At 40.9% G+C, this 20,903-nt stretch overlaps 1 protein-coding gene across 3 annotated transcripts in view; it reads left to right on the forward strand.

Moving 5' to 3' along the window:
* Positions 1 to 3,564: 3,564 nt before the first annotated feature.
* The window catches only part of dusp16 (dual specificity phosphatase 16), a 95,835-nt gene continuing 78,496 nt past the window's right edge, over positions 3,565 to 20,903 (forward strand). Inside the window, exon 1 of one of the 3 annotated variants that reach the window (XM_078219938.1) lies at positions 3,565 to 3,620. The gene's annotated coding sequence lies outside the window, so the exon portion shown is untranslated. Of the gene's footprint in view, positions 4,032 to 20,903 lie in introns of all 3 variants that reach the window. The other 2 variants (XM_078219936.1, XM_078219937.1) reach the window with 2 other exon arrangements.

The following is a 20,903-nucleotide window of genomic DNA, read 5'->3' on the forward strand; positions in this document are numbered from 1 at the left end:
AACTTTGTCCTTTATTGATCTACTAAATTTCTACCTTTCACATTTTTTCAAAAAGTGCTATGGTGCAATGGTCTGGAATTGAAGTGTCATGTATGTCTAAGGATGCTACTGGGATGAAACGGGCCAGGTGCCAATGGGGAGGTACTGGATCTGACCTTGAATGGTCCCAAAGAGGGCATAGCAGAGTGATATATTCGTTGATATTGCAGTGGATTTGAAGTTTCAGGCTTTTGCTGTACCGATGTACCTAAAAACTGCTGCAACACACATGGATGAGAGAGAATTACAATTGTGGAAATGAGGCACTTTGGTTGGGAGGGAATATGGCTCAAGGCTGCAGAGGAGCAGGGTTTGAGAAGATCATGGACGAAAGAAAGAGCAGGAGTGATGCTAGCAGGCCCAGGTCATAAAATAAAGGAAGTTTCTGATGGAACCTGTTTTGATGTTTGCCTTTTGAGTATCAGGGAGACAGAAGATTAAGTTGAAATGAAATTCCAAATAACATTCTAATATTTCTCACTGTTCTCTTCACATCACCAGTTAAATTAATCAGCTTTAATGAACACACAAACTCATTCAGTGATGAGCTGGTACATAATGATTTACTGAATGGTGACCCTGCAACTTGTAAAAGAAAATCGCAAAAGCAAATGATCAGCTTTTGGAAAATTAGTTGTCTTCCCAGTACCATTTTTGATTTGCAATAACACCCATTGTGTCCAGTTGCAAATATATGGTTTTACAATTGATATTCTCTTGGGTTCAAATGAATATTGCATCTTCTTCTACCTGGACAGCTTCTTTGCCACCCAAATATCTAGTTAAATATGTCTGGGAATTGAAAGCTAGTCTCAGTAATGATGGTCATGAAACTGTTGTTGATTGCCATAAAAACCCATGTGGTTCACTGGTGTCCTTTAGGGGAGGAGATCTGCCATCCTTACCTGGCCTGGCTTACCTGTGACTCCAGATCCACAGCAATGGAGTTGCCTCTTAACTGCCCTCTGCTCACTTGCATTCTCTTGTTATTTGGAAGCTGGAATGATGAACACTCTAGCGAACAAGGCCGTGAGCCAGAAAAATAAATAATGGTGTATAAAATATATGAATAAACAAAAAAACAAATCTTCCAGTAATATACAACTATTTATCATCCTTATTGTTGTGTAAAATACAAAACTATTCCAACCTACATTTGCTAATGGTCTAAGCTCACTTTACAATTTCGCATACATTAACAAACTGATGTTGATCCAATGTCAATCATATTTATTCCAACCTCAGCCTGAAGTCTCACATCCATCCTCTGTCTGTCTCCCTTTCTGTTGTAGACTGAATTCTCTAGAGAGGGACTAATCTCTGCTTTCTTTCCTCACCTTCCTATGGTAAGGCTATTGGTATATTAAGCTGCTCATCAATGTTGTTGGTTGAATGAGAACCCCTCCCTCCCTTGGTTTGGAAACTCACTTTGTGTTTAACTGTGGATCCCCCGCCTCACTTGCTGAGTGTATTGAGCAACCAACCATTCCACAGATTGTATGCCACTCTCAAATGTTCAATGACTTCCCATTCTGTCAAAACTATTGGTTATTAAAAAGTATACAATTTAAACAACCATCTTATTTCCTCATGGGATAGACTGCTAACATTCCCAAATACCAGTTATTCAGTATTGTTACAATCTCTGTAGAAACCAATAACTTTTAAAAAAAGAGATACAAATTTTCCAGTGACTGATGGAAAACATTGCACAAAATTGGGTTGTATATCTGGTCTCTTACGATCTGGAGAATGGAAGGTACTAAAAAACAGACAGGCAAAGACTTTCATTCTAAAACCCATGTAATTAACATAACTTTAGAATACACAGCAAATATTGTGTTCACATGTGGTGTGGTGTTCTGATTTAGTATGTGAGTCTTTTAAAGTTTATTAGTCACAAGTAAGGCTTACATTAACACTGCAATGAAGTTACTGTGAAATTCCCCTAGTCGCCACTTCCAGCACCTGTTCGGGTCAATGTACCTAGCCTGCACATCTTTCAGACTATGGGAGGAAACCGGAGCACCCAGAGGAAACCCACGCAGACACGGGAAGAACGTGCAAACTCTGCACAGACAGTGACCCCAGCCGGGAATCAAACCCGGGTCCCTGGCTCTGTGAGGCAGCAGTGCTAACCACTGTGCCACCGTGCCACCCCCATTAAATGTTCAGATTTTACTAAACCTACTAGTGGATTCTCATTCTATCAGATGAGTGTTTAAGATTAGTTTGACAGAATCCAGATGTGATGGCAAATTAGGAATAATGAACTATGTATTTGTTTATGGCCTTGACACCTGTTCCAAATGTTGCCTGTGCCATTAAATATGGTAACTGAGTGGATGCCTGGTGGACTTCACAGGGACATAGTACTGAGACTCACTTTATCGCTTTCTGATACAGCTCTGGAGACTGTCTTGAAGGACACTGACGGTATCCCTTCCACCAGTAAAGGCGAGGGAGAACCTCAAAACAAGGAAAAATAACTACTGAAGCAGTAATTATGCAAAGAGCAATCTACCCTCAGCTACTGATTTAACATTTTTGTATGTGCTGCATTTGTTTTGATTTCACAAAGGGTCTTGATACAAGTGTTTATTTTAAAAGGAAAGCTACCATTAAAAAAATGTGAAGAAAGGTAGCACAAAATAGATGTTTAGTTTTTTCAATATGATTGAGTCTTGGAGAACCAATTGAATTCGCTCCAAAGAAAGTTTCTTCAATGGGCCTGTATTGTACTCAGTTTTACCTGAATTTTAAGGAGTATCAAATCTACTAATACATTGATCTGTAAATAAGCAATGCATACATTATATTAAGTGAAAATAATTTATTTGCAGTTTTTTTTACTATTAAGCTGGGACTTATTTTTCAAACGTTTTCCTTTTTTCTATACAACTATTGCTCTATAGCACAAAATACAGTGATACATGCATTGTATATGCTGTGTTCATTTTTCATGTTACCAGCGGCAGATTGTCACTGCAAATCCCTTTGGTGAGTGCCAGGCACTGTGTTCAGTTTGTCACAGAGGTCTCAAGAATGCAGAAAATGACACTTCTGAAATTATAATATCTCCGTTTCCGGGTAAAATAACAATTACCAAGGATGGGGAAAGTTAAGTTAATTTATTAGGGAAACTAAAAAAAACAAAAGGTGAGACATGACCTGTCCTGAGCTTCCGATGAGATAACTCTCACTCCTTCCTGTTACTGAATGTAATTCAATAAATCGGACACAGGGATTAATATAACAAAAGTATCGTTGAATGGAACACAATCAGAAACGATCGGTCTTTGCTAATGTTTGTCCCGAGAAACACATTGTATATGATGTCTATACATTGTGTAAACACAGTAAAACATTTACAGGCGACAATTGATTGCATTTAAATAAATCTCAGCCTAAAAGAAGCAGGGTAACAGAGAGGTTAACAAACAGCCCTTTAGGGAAGCGTTCCCAAGCAGCGAAAGAGTCATTTGAATACGGAGCATTGTCCTTTCTCCGCTGAAATCCCGCCCCGTGACCAAACTAAGTAGCAAGAAATGGAAAGGCGAAGGAAGGAGAGAGCGGGGAAGGTGAGGAGTGGAGGGAAGGAGGGGAGGGGAGGGAAGGGGAGGGTTTCACTCGCACCTTCTTTATGTGGACGGAGTTACATTATTACAAGGTGCCTCAGTGCGGCTAAGAAGCGGAGTGAGTGAATGGTTGGCCTTTCCCCAGCCCCTTCTCTCTCTCTCTCTGCTAAGTGGCTATCAGTGGGATTGGTCTGAAATGACGCCATCCTTTTATTTTTAAACCAATGACCTCATCCCTGCTTCAAGTTTTACTGAACAGAAAAAAAGCCCCTTCCTTCTGTGTATTTTTAAAAAATATATAAACTAGCTTTTACTCCTTTCCTTCTTGTGTGTCACGTTGAGATTGCAAACTGGCTGCACAGAACCATCGAAGCAGGAGACTTTGAACGGCGTTGGAGCCTCGAGTTTGTTAAAGTAAGTTCCCCTACACACACAAAAAAAATCAACCCAAAAGAAATCACCAGCGGGCCTGCAGTTGTCGCCTCACGTGTTGGGGGTGGGGTAGATGTGGGAAAGTGTCGGAGGCTAATTGCTTATTATTATTGGAATGATATATCTGCGATTGTTTAGAAAATATTGTATCTTGTTCTCGGAAATGTGGTTCAACAGCTTTTAATGATGTTACTGGGTAAAAGGTCCCCGCCGCTTCTGTATGCGAAGCTTGCCTGTCTTCCCCTGCATGTAAAAGGCCTGAGGAAAGGGACAATATTCACAGCAACAACAACAAAAAGCATTTAAGGGACGTTTCACCGAACTTTAAACAGATCCCGAAGTTTTTAATAACACTGGAAACCTAATATTAGAACTGTGTTTTCTTCCGCAGAGGAGCTCACCCGGTATTTTATGTACTTGCCATTGGTTACATTGGCCCAAATGGACTTAATTAAATCCTAATCCTGCCAATAAAAAAAATTACAGAATGCAAATAAACTCCCGCAGAGCTCCAGCTTGTATCTGTCTCTTTTAGCTTTTATGTTATGATTTGTAATATCAAATTTGTCAGGCATGTTATTGGAAAATTATATATATTATATATAAATAAAAAAAAAATCGGGTACGATGGTCATCTAACCTAGTCACCAGATCAGGTTTCATCAACACGCTTAAAACTTTGGACATGGTAAATTACCAAATGTTTTTGGTAGAACATCACAGATGTTCCACGTCCAATTAAAAGAATGATAAAAGTGTACAACAGAAGTGTTTAAATGTAAAATTTACTGAAGTTTTGGGAATTGGGCCCAGCTCTCCCTTCCTGACCCCAAGGTCAGGAAAGGAATGAAAATATATGTTCACCTCAAATGATAAATATTTAAGATAGCTGCAACATAATGACATCATTTTATATAAATACAGTAACATGTAAGTTTTGTATACTGACTGCCAATTATTAGTAACAACAGATTGCATTTTCATAGTGGCTTTAATGCAAAAAATGTCCCAATGTGCCTCAAAGACATGATAAATATGGATGCTGAACCAAAGTCAGAAAGAAATTAGGAAATGGCCAGAAGCTTGGAGGACTTTTGACAAGGTCCCTCATGGCAGACTGGTGCAGGAGGTGAAGTCGCATGGGATCAGAGGTGAGCTGGCAAGGTGGATACAAAACTGACTCGGTCAAAGAAGACCGAGGGTAACAGTAGAAGGGTGCGTTTCTGAATGGAGGGGTGCGTTTCTGAATGGAGGGCTGTGACAAGTGGTGTTCCTCAGGGATCAGTGCTGGGACCTTTGCTGTTTGTAACATATATAAATGATTTGGAGGAAAATGTAACTGGATTGATTTGTAAGTTTGCGGACGACACAAAGGTTGGTGGATTTGCGGATAGCGATGAGGACCATCAGAGGATACAGCAGGATATAGATCAGATGGAGACTTGGACGGAGAAATGGCAGATTGAGTTTAATCCGGACAAATGTGAGGTAATGCATTTTGGAAGGTCTAACACAGATAGGAAATATACAGTAAATGGCAGAACCCTTAAGAGTATTGATAGGCAAAAGGATCTGGGTGTAGAGGTACACAGGTCACTGAAAGCGGCAATGCAGGTGGAGAAGGTAGTCAAGAAGGCATACGGCATGCTTGCCTTCATCGGCTGGCATATTGAGTTTAAAAATAGGCAAGTCATGTTGTAGCTTTATAGAACGTTAGTTAGGCCGCACTTGGAATATAATGCTCAATTCTGGTCACCACACTACCAGAAGGATGTGGAGGCTTTGGAGAGAGTACAGAAAAGATTTACCAGGATGTTGCCTGGTATGGAGGGCATTAGCTATGAGGAGAGGTTGGAGAAACTTGGTTTGTTCTCACTGGAGCAACGGAGGTTGAGGGGAGACCTGATAGAAGTCTACAAGATTGAGAGGCATGGACAGAGTGGATAGTCAGAAGCTTTTTCCTAGGGTGGAAGAGTCAATGACTAGGGGGCATAGGTTTAAGGGGCAAGGTTTAAAAGAGATGTACAAGGCAGATTTTTTTACACAGAGTAGTGGGTGCCTGAAACTCGTTGTCAGGGGAGGTTGTGGAAGCAGATACATAGAACATAGAAAAGCTACAGCACAAACAGGCCCTTCGGCCCACAAGTTGCGCCAAACATGTCCCTACCTACAAGGCTTACCTATAACCCTCTATCTTACTAACTTCCATGAACTTATCCAAAAGTCTCTTAAAGGACCCCATCGAATCCGCCTCCACCACCACTACCACCAGCCGATTCCACGCAGCCACCACCCTCTGAGTGAAAAACATACCCCTAACATCTCCTCTGTACCTACTCCCCAGCATCCTAAACCTGTGACCTCTTGTGGCAACCATTTCAGCCCTGGGTAAAAGCCTCTGAGAATCCACTCTATCAATACCCCTCAACATCTTATACACCACTATCAGGTTACCTCTCATCCTTTGCCTCTCTAAGGAGAAAAGACCTAGCTCTCTCAACCTATCCTCATAAGACATGCCACCTAATCCAGGCAACATCCTTGTAAATCTCCTCTGCACCCTTTCTATGGCTTCCACATCCTTTCGGTAATGAGGCGACCAGAACTGGGCACAGTGCTCCAGGTGGGATCTGACCAGGGTCCTATACAGCTGCAGCATTATCTCCCGATTTCTAAACTCAATTCCTCTATTGATGAAGGCCAGTATTCCATACGCCTTCTTAACCACAGCCTCCACCTGCGACGCTGCTTTGAGTGTCCTATGAACCCGGACCCCAAGATCCTTCTGATCTTCCACACTGCCAAGCGTCTTACCCTTAATATTATATTCTTTCATCCTATTTGACCTGTCAAAATGAACCACCACACACTTATCTAGGTTGAAGTCTATCTGCCACTTCTCCGCCCAGTCTTGCATCTTATCTATGTCTCGTTGCAACTGCTGACATCCCTCTACACTATCCACAACACCACCAACCTTTGTGTCATCAGCAAACTTGCCAACCCATCCTTCCACTTCCTCATCCAGGTCATTTATAAAAATCATAAAGAGCAAGGGTCCCAGAACAGATCCCTGGGGCACTCCACTGGTGACCGACCTCCATGCAGAAAAAGACCCATCTACAACCACTCTTTGCCTTCTGTGGGCAAGCCAGTTCAGAATCCACAAAGCAATGTCCCCTTGTATCCCATGCCCCTTCACTTTCTCAATGAGCCTTGCATGGGGCACCTTATCAAACGCCTTGCTGAAATCCATATAAACTACATCTACCACTCTTCCCTCGTTCTTTGTTCTTTGTTTTGAGAGAGAAGTGAAGAGGCAGTCTAGTTACATCTTCAAAAACTTCAATTAGGCTCGTAAGGCATGATCTGCCTTAGACAAAGCCGTGCTGGCTATTTCTGATCAGACTATTCCTCTCCAGATGTTCATAAATCCTGCCTCTCAGGTTCTTCTCCATCAACTTACCAACCACTGAGGTTAGACTCACCGGTCTCTAATTTCCCGGGCTATCTCTTCTCCCTTTCTTGAATAACGGAACCACATCTGCAATCCTCTGTAACCTCTCCCGTCTCCATTGATGATGCAAAGATCATCGCCAGAGGCTCAGCAATCTCTTCCCTCGCCTCCCACAGTAACCTGGGGTACATCCCATCCGGTCCCGGCGATTTATCTAACTTGATGCTTTTCAAAAGCTCCAACACATCCTCTTTCCTAATGTCCACATGCTCAATCGTCTCAGTTCACTGCAAGTCTGCACTGCAACTACCAAGATCCATTTCCATTGTGAATACTGAAGCAAAGTATTCATTGAGTACCTCTGCCATTTCTATCGGTTCTATACAGACTTTCCCACCATCACATTTGATAGGTCCTACTCCTTCACATCTTATCCTCTCACTCTTAACATACTTGTAGATAGTACGATAGTGACTTTTAAGGGGCGTCTTGACAAGTACATGAATAGGATGGGAGTAGAGGGATATGGTCCCCAGAAGGGTAGGGAGTTTTAGTTAAGTTGGGCAGCACGGTCGGTGCAGGCTTAGAGGGCCGAAGGGCCTTTTCCTGTGCTGTAATTTTCTTTGTTCTTTGTTTTGAGAGAGAAGTGAAGAGGCAGACAAATGTAGGGAGGGAGTTCCAGAGATTGAGACTGTTACTGAGGGCATCGACAGCCTCAAGGGTAAGCTAATGGGAGGGAACTGCACAAGAGATTGGAGTTAAATGGAAAAAGAGCTTTGAGACTTCAAGGGAGTTGCACCTTTCCCTATTCTACCTGTCGTCCGCTGTTCCAGCAATGTACAAATTGTTGTATATGGATGGGGCGGCATGGTGGCACACTGCTGCCTCACAGTGCCAGGGGACCGGGTTCGATTCCTGGCTTGGGTCACAGGGTGGCGTCTGCATGTTTCCCCGGTGTCTGCATAGGTTTCCTCTGGGTGCTCCGGTTTTCTCCCACAGTCCGAAAGACATGCTGGTGAGGTGTATTGGCCAAACTAAATTCTCCCCCAGTGTGTCCGACCAGGCACCAGTAACTTCACTGTAACTTCATTGCAGTGTTAATGTCAACCTACTTGTGACATAATTAAATAAAAAAATAAAAGAGAGCTCCGAGATTTAAAGCCCTGTAAGTTTTAAATGTTGAAAACAAGGTCATGTTAGACTCCTAGTACGAATTTCAGTCACAACCTAATCAAAGTGGCATCTGAATGCTGGTTGCATTTTGTTGTTGGCAGAAATAATTAAACATTAAAAACTAAATCCTATATAATAGAGTTTTACAGCACAGCAAGAGGCCCTTCGGCCCAACATGTCTGCATCAGCTATCAAGCACCTATCTATTCGAATCCCATTTTCCAGCACTTGGTCCATAGCCTTGTATGCTATGGCATTTCAAGTGCTTACCTAAATGCTTTTGTGAGAGTTCTTGTCTCTACACCCTTTTACGCAGTGAATTCCAGATTCCCACCACTCTCCTTAAATCCCCTCTGAATTTCCTGCCCCATACCTTAAATTTCTGCCCCCTGATATTGACCCCTCTACTAAGGGGAAAGGTTTCTTCCTATCTATATCCCATAATTTTGCATACCTCAATCAGGTACGCCTCAGCCCGCTCTGCGCTAAGGAAAGCAAACCCCAGCCTAATCAGCCTCTCTTCATAGCTGAAACAGTCCAGTCCTGGCAACATCCCGATGAATCTCCTCTGAACCCTTTCTTGTGTAGTCAAATCCTTCCTATAGTGTGGCGATCAGAACTGCACAAAGAACTTTAGCTGAGGCCTAACGAGTGTTTTATACAGCTCCATCAAAACTTCCCGGCTCTTATATATTAGCCTTGGCTAATAAAGGCAAGTATCCCATATGTCTTAACCACCTTATCTACCAGTAATGCTGCCTTCAGGACCTACTACCAACTTAACAGAATTATTTGAGTCACTGGAAACTATTGTAGAACTGACCAGAAATTGTATTGTCTCAAATATATGTTTGGCATAAAACTTCACGACCAAAGTTACCAAATAATAAGAATCCATTTAACAGAGCAGCCATCTTGTGTTTATTTACAACCCCTATATATAGTTTCTGTTCTGCACCTTGGGTATTTGAATTTTAGCTATAAAATTCTTCAAATACAATGCCTCCTAACAGAGGTTTTAAAACTGTAGCATAATCAATAGGATCAAATTCACAGCACATGATATTAAGCAGCTGTTTAAATCCTGCCAGGTTGCCTAGGTCTAACTATCCCATGTCTTACAGTACAGTTTAATCTGACGACTGCAGTTTAGTTTTTAAAGTTTATTTATTATTAGACACAAGTAGGCTTACATTAACACTGCAATTAAGTTACTGTGAAAATCCCCTAGTTGCCACACTCCGGCGCCTGTTCAGGTACACTGAGGGAGAATTTAGCATGTACAATGCACCTAACCAACACATCTCTTTGGACCATGGGAGGAAAGCGGAGCACCTGGAGGAAACCCATGTAGACTTGGGGAGAACGTGCAGACTCCCCATAGACAGTGACCCGAGGCCAGAATTGAACCTGGGTCCCTGGCACTGTGAGGCTGCAGTGCTAACCACACTTGGTCTTGACTCTGTGTATGTATCACTATAAGAGATTGACTATTACCTTTTCTCTTAAATGCATGAAAATGCACAAAAGCAATGTCAGAAAGCATTTTCATGGGGACAATATGTCGTGGATGCTCGAGAGAGCAAATATGCATCATCTACAGCATACCCACTTCTAAAATTGCTATTACAATACTTCTCATCCGAACATACAAAATATGAGCAGAAGAGGCTATTCAGCCCCTTGAGCCTGTTCCGCCATTCAATAAAATCACAACTGATCTGTTTGTGTTTCAAATTCCACACACCCATCTACCCCAAATAACCTTTGATTCCCTTAAAGATACAGACCTGGTTGGCTGTAGAGATTCGCATTCTAATCAGTATTCTGTAACTTGATTTTGTGCCTCTGCCCTGTTTGAGAGCAGATATCCACTCCATCTGACGAAGGAGCAGCGCTCCGAAAGCAAATGGCATTTGTTACCGAATAAACCTGTTGGACTTTAACCTGGTGTTGTTAAAATTCTTACTGTGTTTACCCCAGTCCAATGCCGGCATCTCCACATCATGACTTTCCTGAAAAGACCGCCTACTCATTCCAGGTCATCATCCAGTGAACCTCCTCTGAATCATCTCCAGTGCATTCACATCCTTCTTTAAACAAAGAAATTAACACTGCAAACGACATTCGAGATGTGATCTCACCAGTGCCCTGTATAACTGAAGCATAACATCCTTACTTTTATGTTCAGTTCCTCCCTTAATAAAGCATGGCATTCCATTAGCCTTCTTAATTACTTGTACCTGATTGCTAACGTTTTGTAACTCATGCACAAGAACACCTAGATCCCTCTGCGCCTTGGAATTCTGCAGCAGTTCTCTAGTAACTCTCTGCTTTTTTTTTATTCATCTAGTCAAGTGACCAACTTCACATTTTGCCACAACCCTCAACCTCTTTATGCCCTCTTTAAGACAAATTTTCCTACCTGTCTTTGTGTCATCTGCAATGAGTTACCATGCTTTCACCACCCTCATCTAAGTCATTATATAAATTGTCAAGAGGAGAGGCCCCAGCACTGACCCCTGAGGGACTCAGATCACATCCTACTAATCAGAAAAATACCCATTTATGCATACTCTCTGTTTTCTACCAGCCAACCAATCTTCTGTTCATGCCAATATGTTACCCCCATGAACTTTTTATTTTCCACAATAACCTTTGATGTGGCACCTTATCAAATGCTTTCTGGAAATCTAAGTACAGCACGTCTACAGGCTTCCCTTTATCCACAATGCAAGTTGCTCCTTCATAGAACATAGGAGCAGAAGTGGCCATTCAGCCCATCGCATCTACTCCGCCATTCAATGAGATCATGGCTGATCTTATCTCCATAACCCTTAATTTCCTTACTGTTTAAAAATCTGTCAATCTCAGCTTTGAATGTATTTAACAACCCAACCCCTACAGCTCTCTGTGCTAAAGAATTCCACAGATTCACTATCCTCTGAGAGAAGAAATTCCTCCTCATCCCTATCTTAAATGAGCGACCTTTTACTCAGAGATTATGTCCTTTGGTCCTGGACTGTCCCACAAGAGGAAATATCCTCTCGGCATCTACACCTCAATAAGGCCGTCTCTCATTCTTCTGAACTCCCAATGAGTACAGATCCAACCTACTTAACCTTTCATAAGAAAATCCCTCCACCCTAGGATCAACCTAGTAAACCTTCTGTGGACTGCCTCCAATTCCAGTATATCTGCCCTTAGAAACCAAAACTGTTCACAGTATTCCAGGTGTGGCCTAACTAGTGCCTTGTATAGTTTTAGCAATACTTTCCTAGTTTTATTCTTTCATTCCTTTGAAATAAAGGCCAGCATTCCATTTGCTTTCCCTACTACCTGGTGAACTTGTGTGCTAGCTATTTGTGATTTATGTATGAGGACCCCCAAATCTCTCTCTGCTGCAGCTTTCTGCAGTCTGTCTCCATTTAAATAATATTTAGCTCCTTTATTCGTCTGATCAAAGTGCATAACTTCATATTTTCCGACATTATATTCCAGTAAATTGGTTACACATGATTTTCTTTTCACAAAATGATACTGACTCTTCCTAATTACCTTGAGTTCCTCTTGATTCCCAACTATAACTTCCTTACTGATCGACTCTAATATCTTCCCCATGATAGTCGTCAAGCTGGCTTATTTCCTGCTTCCTGCCTCCCTCTCACCCTTCTTGAATAGACGGGTATTATTTGTCACTTTCCAGTCTGATGCAACCTTTTCAGAATCTAGCAAACTTTTGGAAAATTAACACCGACTACATCATTAATCAGGTCTTTTAAGACCCTAAGGTGAAGTCATAAATATCCAGAAACTTGTCACTTTTAAATAATAATTCATGGGATGTGGGCATCACTGGCTAGGCCAGCATTTATCGAAAGATATCCCTAATTACTCTTGAATTGAATGGCATGCTAGGCCACTTCAGGGGGTATTTAGGAGTCAACCACTTTGCTATGGATCTGGAGTCACATGTGGGCCAGGCCAGGTAAGGATGGCCGATTTTCTTCCCTAAAGGACATCAGTGAACCAGATGAATTTTATGACAATCGACAATGGTTGTCATTAGACTTTTAATTACAGATTTTCATTGAATTCTAATTTCACCATCTGCTCTGGTGGGATTTGAACCCAAGGATTACTAGTCCCAACACCCGCACTATCACATTCCCATCTCACAGCTCCATCAGTTTGCTCAGTATCACTTCCCTAGTGATTGTAATTTCACCAAATTCCCCTCTCCCACTCCTGATTTGCAGCTGTTACTGGAATGTTTTTGTATCCTCTGTAGTGAAGCCAGAAGCAAAATATTTGTTCATTTCATCCGTTATTTCCTTATTATCTACTATCCCCTCCCAATTGTCACACTCCAAAGGACCAACAGACACTTTACCCACTCTTTTCCTTTTTAAATACTGGCAAAAGCTCTCACTCTGTTTTTACATTTCCAGCTTGCTTCCCCTCACACTTTCTTCCTCCTGATTAAGCCTTTAGTTATTCTCTGCTGTTCTTTATATTCTGACTGATCATCTGACCTGTCACTCATCTTTGTGCAGTTATATGCTTTTCATGCCTGCAGGAAAGAATATATTAATATCGTTCGCAAGATAATGGTAAAATGGCATGGTTGGTGCAAATTTCTGAAGATGGGAGATTTGAAATATTGGAATACTGCCAACATTAAAAAGGAAGAGGGATGGGAAAAAACTTTCCAATGATATGCATTGAGCCTGGCGATGGCTGCCAAACCGATACCAAGTTCTGCAGGTGAAAATAGCAGCTGGTTAAGCAAGAATCTAGCAATGTATTGCAGCACATGGCTGATGCTCTCTGTATTATACATAACAAGCATTGCAAATAGAGCAATAATTAACTTAATGAATGCTAAACAATGGACAGTATCTCAAATCATAAAATGATTTTGTTACTTTAAAATAATTCTGCCTCAAAATCTTCCAAGGCATTTGGATTTTAATTCTGATATCAGTATGTAAATTTGTGTTATAGGACAGCAATGTTGTTGCCAATGTATTTAACTATAATGATTTTGGCATTCGTGTGTTGGGCGACACGGCGGCACAGTGGTTAGCACTGCTGCCTCACAACAGCAGGGACCTGGGTTTGATTCCCAGCTTGGGTCTCTGTCTGCGCGGAATCTGCACATTCCCCCTGTGTCTGCGTGGATTTCCTCCGGGTGCTCTGGTTTCCTCCTACAGTCTGAAAGATGTGCTGGTTAGCTGCATTGGCCATGCTAAATTCCCCCTCATTGTACCCAAACAGGCGCCAGAGTGTGGCGACTAGGGGATTTTCACAGTAACTTCACTGCGGTGTTAATGTAAGCCTACATGTGACACTAATAAATAAACTTTAAACTGTTTCTGAAATGTTCTCTCATTAAATGACATTAAAGTTTGTAACCATAATGACAGTCTAATTCAAAACATTGGTGCTAAAATTTGGATGAAGCCCAATATGAGAGAACTTTCCAGAAAAAACCCCACTGATATCAAGCTTTGAAAAAGTATGTTCAAAAGTGCAATACTGCTGAGACTTAGATGACCTTCATAAACGGCCCTGGCTCGTAACTCTGTCTCAACCACCTGTTCATCTCCAATCACTAGTACCCGATTTAACTATGTACTAAATTAAATATACAGAATAGTAAATCAATGATGATGTACATAAAGCTCTAGGGTGTATTGCAGTACAAGTTTAGCGTTGTTATGAAGCAGGTTTGGCTTAATGGTACAGACTGGAGCATTTGCACTTCTACTTTCCAACAACATTAAAGAGAACAGCTTTGCACCAATGGTACAGTTGTGTAATCATAACTGTAATCTAAACAGCTTTTCAGTGATGCATCTACTTTTTCTTTAAAGAAATACCATATTAGGTATCATTGGAGGCAGCTTGAGTTGACTTACGGTTCTGTTTTTAAAAATGAATTGAATTATTGTAAATTCCAGAGTGATACAGAAATGAATGATTAATAAGTCACAATGGACATGAAGTGGATATTTGGGTATCTACTTATTTCTGCTTATTTTCATGAGGAAATTGCACATTAGTGTATTACTGAAGGCATTTTACAAGCAATAGCTGTGAATGCAGATTAGGAGGTGAAGTATTGGGTGGTGCTGAAAGCACATTGGAAGATAATTTTTTTAAAGCTCTTGTAGATGGAGCTGCATGAGAGAAGAGATTGCATGGATTACTCATTTAAGATGATCAGATGCAGCCTGCTTCAGTTGGAAGATCAGCCTTGGTAACGGGGCAGTGAGAATGGGAAATGAGTAGTCAAGTAGGGGCTGAAGAACAAAGGGTATGAATAAGGGTTATATTTGCAGAAGGTTCCGAAGTAAAATGGTCCATAGGAGGAATTAAAACAAGGAATAATCTTGAATTTATTGGGGTTCAGGAAATCAGTATAGTTGGGGGGGAAACTGGCAGTTTTGGTATCCTGACCAAAATTTACTCTTTAGACAATGCCCTCAGATTATATAGTAATTTACCTCAAGAATACTGATGTGTACAAAATGGCTGCTACATTTGCCTGAGTTACAACAGTGATTGCATTTTACAAGTACTTAGTTGCCTATGACTCACTTGGAAGGACTTTAAGACAGCAATGGTGTTATATCAATGCAATTCCTCCTTTCTTTCTCTCTTGCAGTGGGCATGAAAAATAATTGAATCACATTGTTGTGGATTATCTGACGTTTTGAAGGGCAGTGGTTTAGATGCTGGGAAAGTGATCATTTGAGAAATTGATCTTTAAGATGATGAAGGCAAGACCAAGTGTTCCAGCTGTAGAGAAAGTATAGTTGGGGAGATGAGGGCAATGTTCTGGAGGAGAAAGGCGGGGGTTAGAAAGTTCAGTCTAACTGAATGCCTAAGGAGCATTTCGCTGGGTTGAGCCTGAGCAAGCAGCAAGTAAGATTGAATCAGTCAAAGACAGAATGGCTTCAGTTCTGTTGACACCAATCCTTTGGATTCAAAGTACTCTTCATTGCATAAGATATTAGACCCATGAAACTTGTTCGTTTTTGTAACAACAATTTGCATTTATGTCACATCTTTAACATAGTAAAATGTTCCATTATCAAGAAAAACTTGACACTGAATCAAATGTAAAAATGAACAGTTAATTTATAAGAAGGAAGATTCTTCAAGCCAGCCTAACTGCACAGGAGAGTTTATGGAATTTCGTACGTTCATATTTTCTTAAAACATCCTTTTTCTTTTAGGATTTTGCAAGTTATTTACGCAAATATATTTTGATAATTTTCAGGAAGTAAAAACACAACATTCAGAGAGGTGTAATGTAGTTTATATACCAGGAATATTAAAGCACCCACTGTGCTAACTGTGCTGAATTAAAATTTTTTAACGTATCCCTTCGTGCAAATGTGCATGAACAGAATATACAGTGGGAAGCACTGTATTCTGTGATGGAGAAGCACTTTGAGTCAATGCTTTTACTCCGAGAAGAAAGCTGGGTATTCCACCGTCATTCAACATCTATTCTATGTATGCAAGAAAGATCTATTTGGCAGCTTAAACCACCTGGGTATTGTGTTTAATGTATCGCTGAAATTTGAATTGTTTCCAGTTCAGACCGCTCAGAAATGTGCATTCAAAGTAAAAGTCAAATAACCCCTCAAAATCATGGTGCTTATCATAATATACTAAAATGGTTGAAACAGCTAACGCAGTCAGAATTTATATTGCAAAAGCAAATCAGTGAAAACAATTTCTTGCTAGCCCAGTTTATGCCAGATTACTGATCTAGCTGTTCTTGCTCCAGTGTAAATGAAAACATCATTAGTGACCCAGTTTGAGTTTGTTAAGTTGTCACTAGTATAGCAGTGCTTGCAGGGTGGAAGTCTGATTATATATACTGTTACAGATGGCAAAAAAGGTGGGATAATTTCCCCTTCTAATTTCTCAGCTGACTGCAACAAGATGTATTTTTGAGAAGGAGTATTTTAACCCTTTTGAGCACTGTGCCTTTAAACAACATACACAATAATAGCTTTCCTTGTACATTTAAGTCAAAAGAAAAGATAAATATTTATTTTCACAACATCCGGAATGTAAATGTAACAAACACCCATTTCCTAAACACACACACAAGAAAAGACGATTCTAAAGATGTAACATGTCTGTGGATTATCAGAAGAAAAAAGTAGAAATGGGTCACTTCTTTATACAGTCCTTAAGGTGGTGGTTGAGAACATTGCAGGTCTGAAGGATTCTGTTTAGTTCTTTGAAATCACATGGAGTTCAGACATTTCTGGGTGTTTCAGACAAAATAGTGGCTGAGCTCCTGTAATGAAGCAATGTAATCATACAGGTAAGATTGTAAAGCAGATTATTATTTGAATGGGTGTCAGTTTTGAGAGGTGAATACTCAGTAAGACCTTGTTGTCCTCATGCATCAGTCACTGAAAATAATCACACACAGGTACAGCAGGCAGTAAAGAAAGCAAATGGTATGCTGGCCTTCATAGCAAGAGGACATGAGTATAGGAATAGGAATGTCTTACTGCAATTAGGGTGTTGGTGAGGCCACACCTGGAGTATTGTGTACAGTTTTGATGTCCTTATCTGAGGGAGGATGTCCTTGCTATAGAGGGAGTGCAGTAAAGGTTTACCAGGCTGATTCCTGGAATGGCAGGTCTGTCATATGGGGAGAGACTAAATCATTTAGAATTATATACATTGGAGTTTAGAAAAGTGAGAGGTGATCTCATGTAAACTTATAAAATTCTAACAGGATTCGACAGGGTAGATTCAGAAAGAATGTCCTGATGGTGGGGGAGTCCAAAACTGGAGGTCATGGTTTGAGGACAAGGGGTAAACCTTTTAGGACTTGGGTGAGGAAAAATTTCTTCACCCAGAGGGTGGTGAATCTGTGGAATTCATTACCACAGAAAGTAGTTGAGTCGTGTGATTTCAAGAAGGAATTAGATATTGCTCTTGGGGCTAAAGCAATCAAGGGATATGGACGGGTGGGGGGTGGTGGGGAGGTGGGAATTTGATACTCGGCCATGATAATGAATGGCCAAGCAGGCCTGAAGGGTCGAATGGCCTACTCCTGCTTCTATTTTCTATGTATGTATAAATTAGACCCTCTTCACTGCCTGAGATGACTTTCTTTTCAAGCGTGGTTCTTTCCTTTTCCTGGGTGAGATCTCTCCCTGTGAAGTGTTTGTCCCAGACTGCCTTGTTGGGCTGCCCTTGTGGATTAATAAAGAATTGGTTCCCTCACCAGCCAGTTTCAGTCATGTGATGACAATGTCAACATATTCCATTGTCCACACTATGGGATGGAGCTGATGTAATTGACACAAATGGGGGAATGTCGATATCCCATCAACATTCCAGCTGTGATCACCCGCACTGAATGACTTTATTTGAAATCCCATCTTTGTGGTGCTGGCAAGCATAGTAGTGATTGTCATTTAAAATCTCTTCCATTGAAATGGTGAGGGACAATCAACCGGCACCAGGCATGGCCATTTACATTTTAAGTGACTGCCCGGGGATATGTCCAGACATATTTGTACAGAAATTACAAAATAAATCCCTGACTTTCTGGAGTCCATTTTGTGAAGGTACAGTGTCCATCTTTTGTATTGCTTTTTAAAAGTAGAATGTCCATCACCATCATAGCTTTATGGGGATATGATGTGAATATAACAATACAAACACTGTTTTTTGTCTATCACTTTCTATTTGTTACTTTGTGGGTGCTTTTTAAACCATATTATTTTGACTTTAGTTGTTAAATCATCCTGGTTGGTAAATCCAAACTTCTAACACCTTTTGAGAGCCTCTATCTTTTTCTTTACACTTAGGTAAGTTTTTAATTTGTATCAACAACAATCACTGTGTAGCTACTGGATTTTCGTATGTTTTCATAAAATCCTACTTAAATCTTTGAAAGCTATCAAGTTTTACTGTGGTCTTCATTTTAAATTTAGAATGTGAAGTGTGATATTATTATGAAATAATGTATTGCTATTATTTGGATAATACCCAAGTGAATGATGCAATAATGAAGTGTAGCTATTTATGACTCTAAATAATAAAAACCTGCAACTCCTAAAACAAAACATGATCATAATGAATGGCGGAGCAGGGCCGAATGGCCTATTCCTGCTTCTATTTTCTACGTATGTTTCTGTGTAAAACTGAGCTAAATTTGCATGGAATTTCCCTTTTTCTTCAGGGATATTAACCTGTTCAGTTATTTTCACGCTATCTACTTTTATGAGATTTTTAAACTGACGCTCAAATTATTGAGGGACTTTCCAATTGACTTTCTTCATGAAATTCTTCAATTGCCCACAAGAACTGAACATTCCTCATTTCTTGTATGTTAGGCCTCCTCTCAGGCCTGATACAAGAGAGAATACAGCAATAAACCTTATTTTGTTGGATATTGCTTACCTGGTTGCTACCCAGTCATTGTACTTGGGGATTTTTTTCAAGAGACCATTAAATCAAAACATGCAGTTGATGTTTTAATCGCATTGCAGATACCCTGCAAATATTGGTTTATGACCAGTATCTGATTTAGAGTTGCTTACCAGTAGCACAGATATGCTACGTACTGTAGCCTCTGCATTGTTCTTATATATTGGGAAAATTGATGTTGCATTCAGTACCTGTTAAGAATTCTGAGCTTTATGCATAAACTTGATTTTTTTTGCCTGGCTACTCATTGAATACTGAAGCAGATTGCTTGCAACTGTTCAATTCCTATCTTATTCACTATCAAAATCACTTACTTCCAACTGTGCAACATTGCTTCCATATTCCCCCATCTCATTCCACTTTGTGAAGCTTTTATCTCTATTTGATTTGTCCAATGCTTTTCTTTTCTGTCTTTCTGATATCCACTCTCCATAAACTTGGAATCATCCAAAGCTTAACCTCAGGGGCAGCATGGTAGCACAGTGGTTAGCACTGCTGCCTCACAGTGCCAGGGACCCGGGTTCAATTCCTGACTTGGGTCACTGTTTGTCTGGAGTTTACATGTTCACCCCGTGTCTGCGTGGGTTTCTTTCGGATGCTAAATTGTGCCTTAGTGTCAGGGGGACTAGCAGGGCCAATGCATGGGGTTGGGGATAGGGCCTGGGAAGGAGTGTGGTCGGTGCAGACTCGATGATCCGAATGGCCACCTTCTGCAATGTAGGGATTCCATAATACATGCATTTTGTCCCGTGCATTCCCTATCCTCGCTGACCTACACTGGCCTTTGGCGCTGCGATGGAACAAAACTTAAAGCTTCATCCTCATCTCCAACTTCTTCTGCAACCCTCTCCAAGAGTTCCATCCCACAGTCTCTGATCTGATTTGGACTGTTCTTGAACTCCATTTACTCCAACTTCAATGGAGAGACAGCCTTTGCTGCTCGCTTTGGAATACCCTCCCAAAACCTGCTGCCTCTTTATCTCATGGCCCATCTTTAAAAGTCTTCTGAAAACACGACCAAGCTCCTAATTCTCCCAAAAAGGCCAAATCATAGAATCCCTATAGTGCAGAAAGAGGCCACTCGGCCCATCGAGTCTGCACCAACCACAATCCCATCCAGGCGCCATCCCCGTAACCCCACGTATTTACCCTGCTAGTGCCCCCCGACATCAAGGGACAATTTATCATGGCCAACCCACCTAACCCGCACATCTTTGGAGTCTACTCTTTGCAGTCTCGGCCCAGCTCTACACCTAGGTCGGTCAGTCTAGATCTTTCCCCTTATCCAAACTGGTAGGATGTCAAATAGCATGAAATAAGGGAGGTGCATGGCATAGTGATCCATAGTGTGGATCAGTAACTCAGAAACCCAGGGTACGACGTGGGGGACTGGGGTTCAAATTGGCAGATATCAAACAGCATAAAATAAACTCTTCCCTTGTCCATTGTGATGTTGGATATGCACTTATGACATGGCCACTCTACACAAACAGGAATTACAGATAAAGAAAGTACACACATTCCATTACATTCAACTGGTGTCTGAGCTGTACCAATGTCTAGTCGGATCTATACGCGTTATACTTCATGTTTAACGCTCTCTATTTTTCTTGACAAATTTGCTTGCCTTTTTAGAAAGACGATGAGTACCATTGACAGCAACAGGTTTATGTTTCAGACTCCCAGCAGTTTAAAAAATGTCTACCACTTTTTTTTTCTAATAGAAACATAGAATCTAG

The sequence above is a fragment of the Mustelus asterias genome, chromosome 9, assembly GCF_964213995.1.
Source record: "Mustelus asterias chromosome 9, sMusAst1.hap1.1, whole genome shotgun sequence".
NCBI lineage: Eukaryota > Metazoa > Chordata > Chondrichthyes > Carcharhiniformes > Triakidae > Mustelus > Mustelus asterias.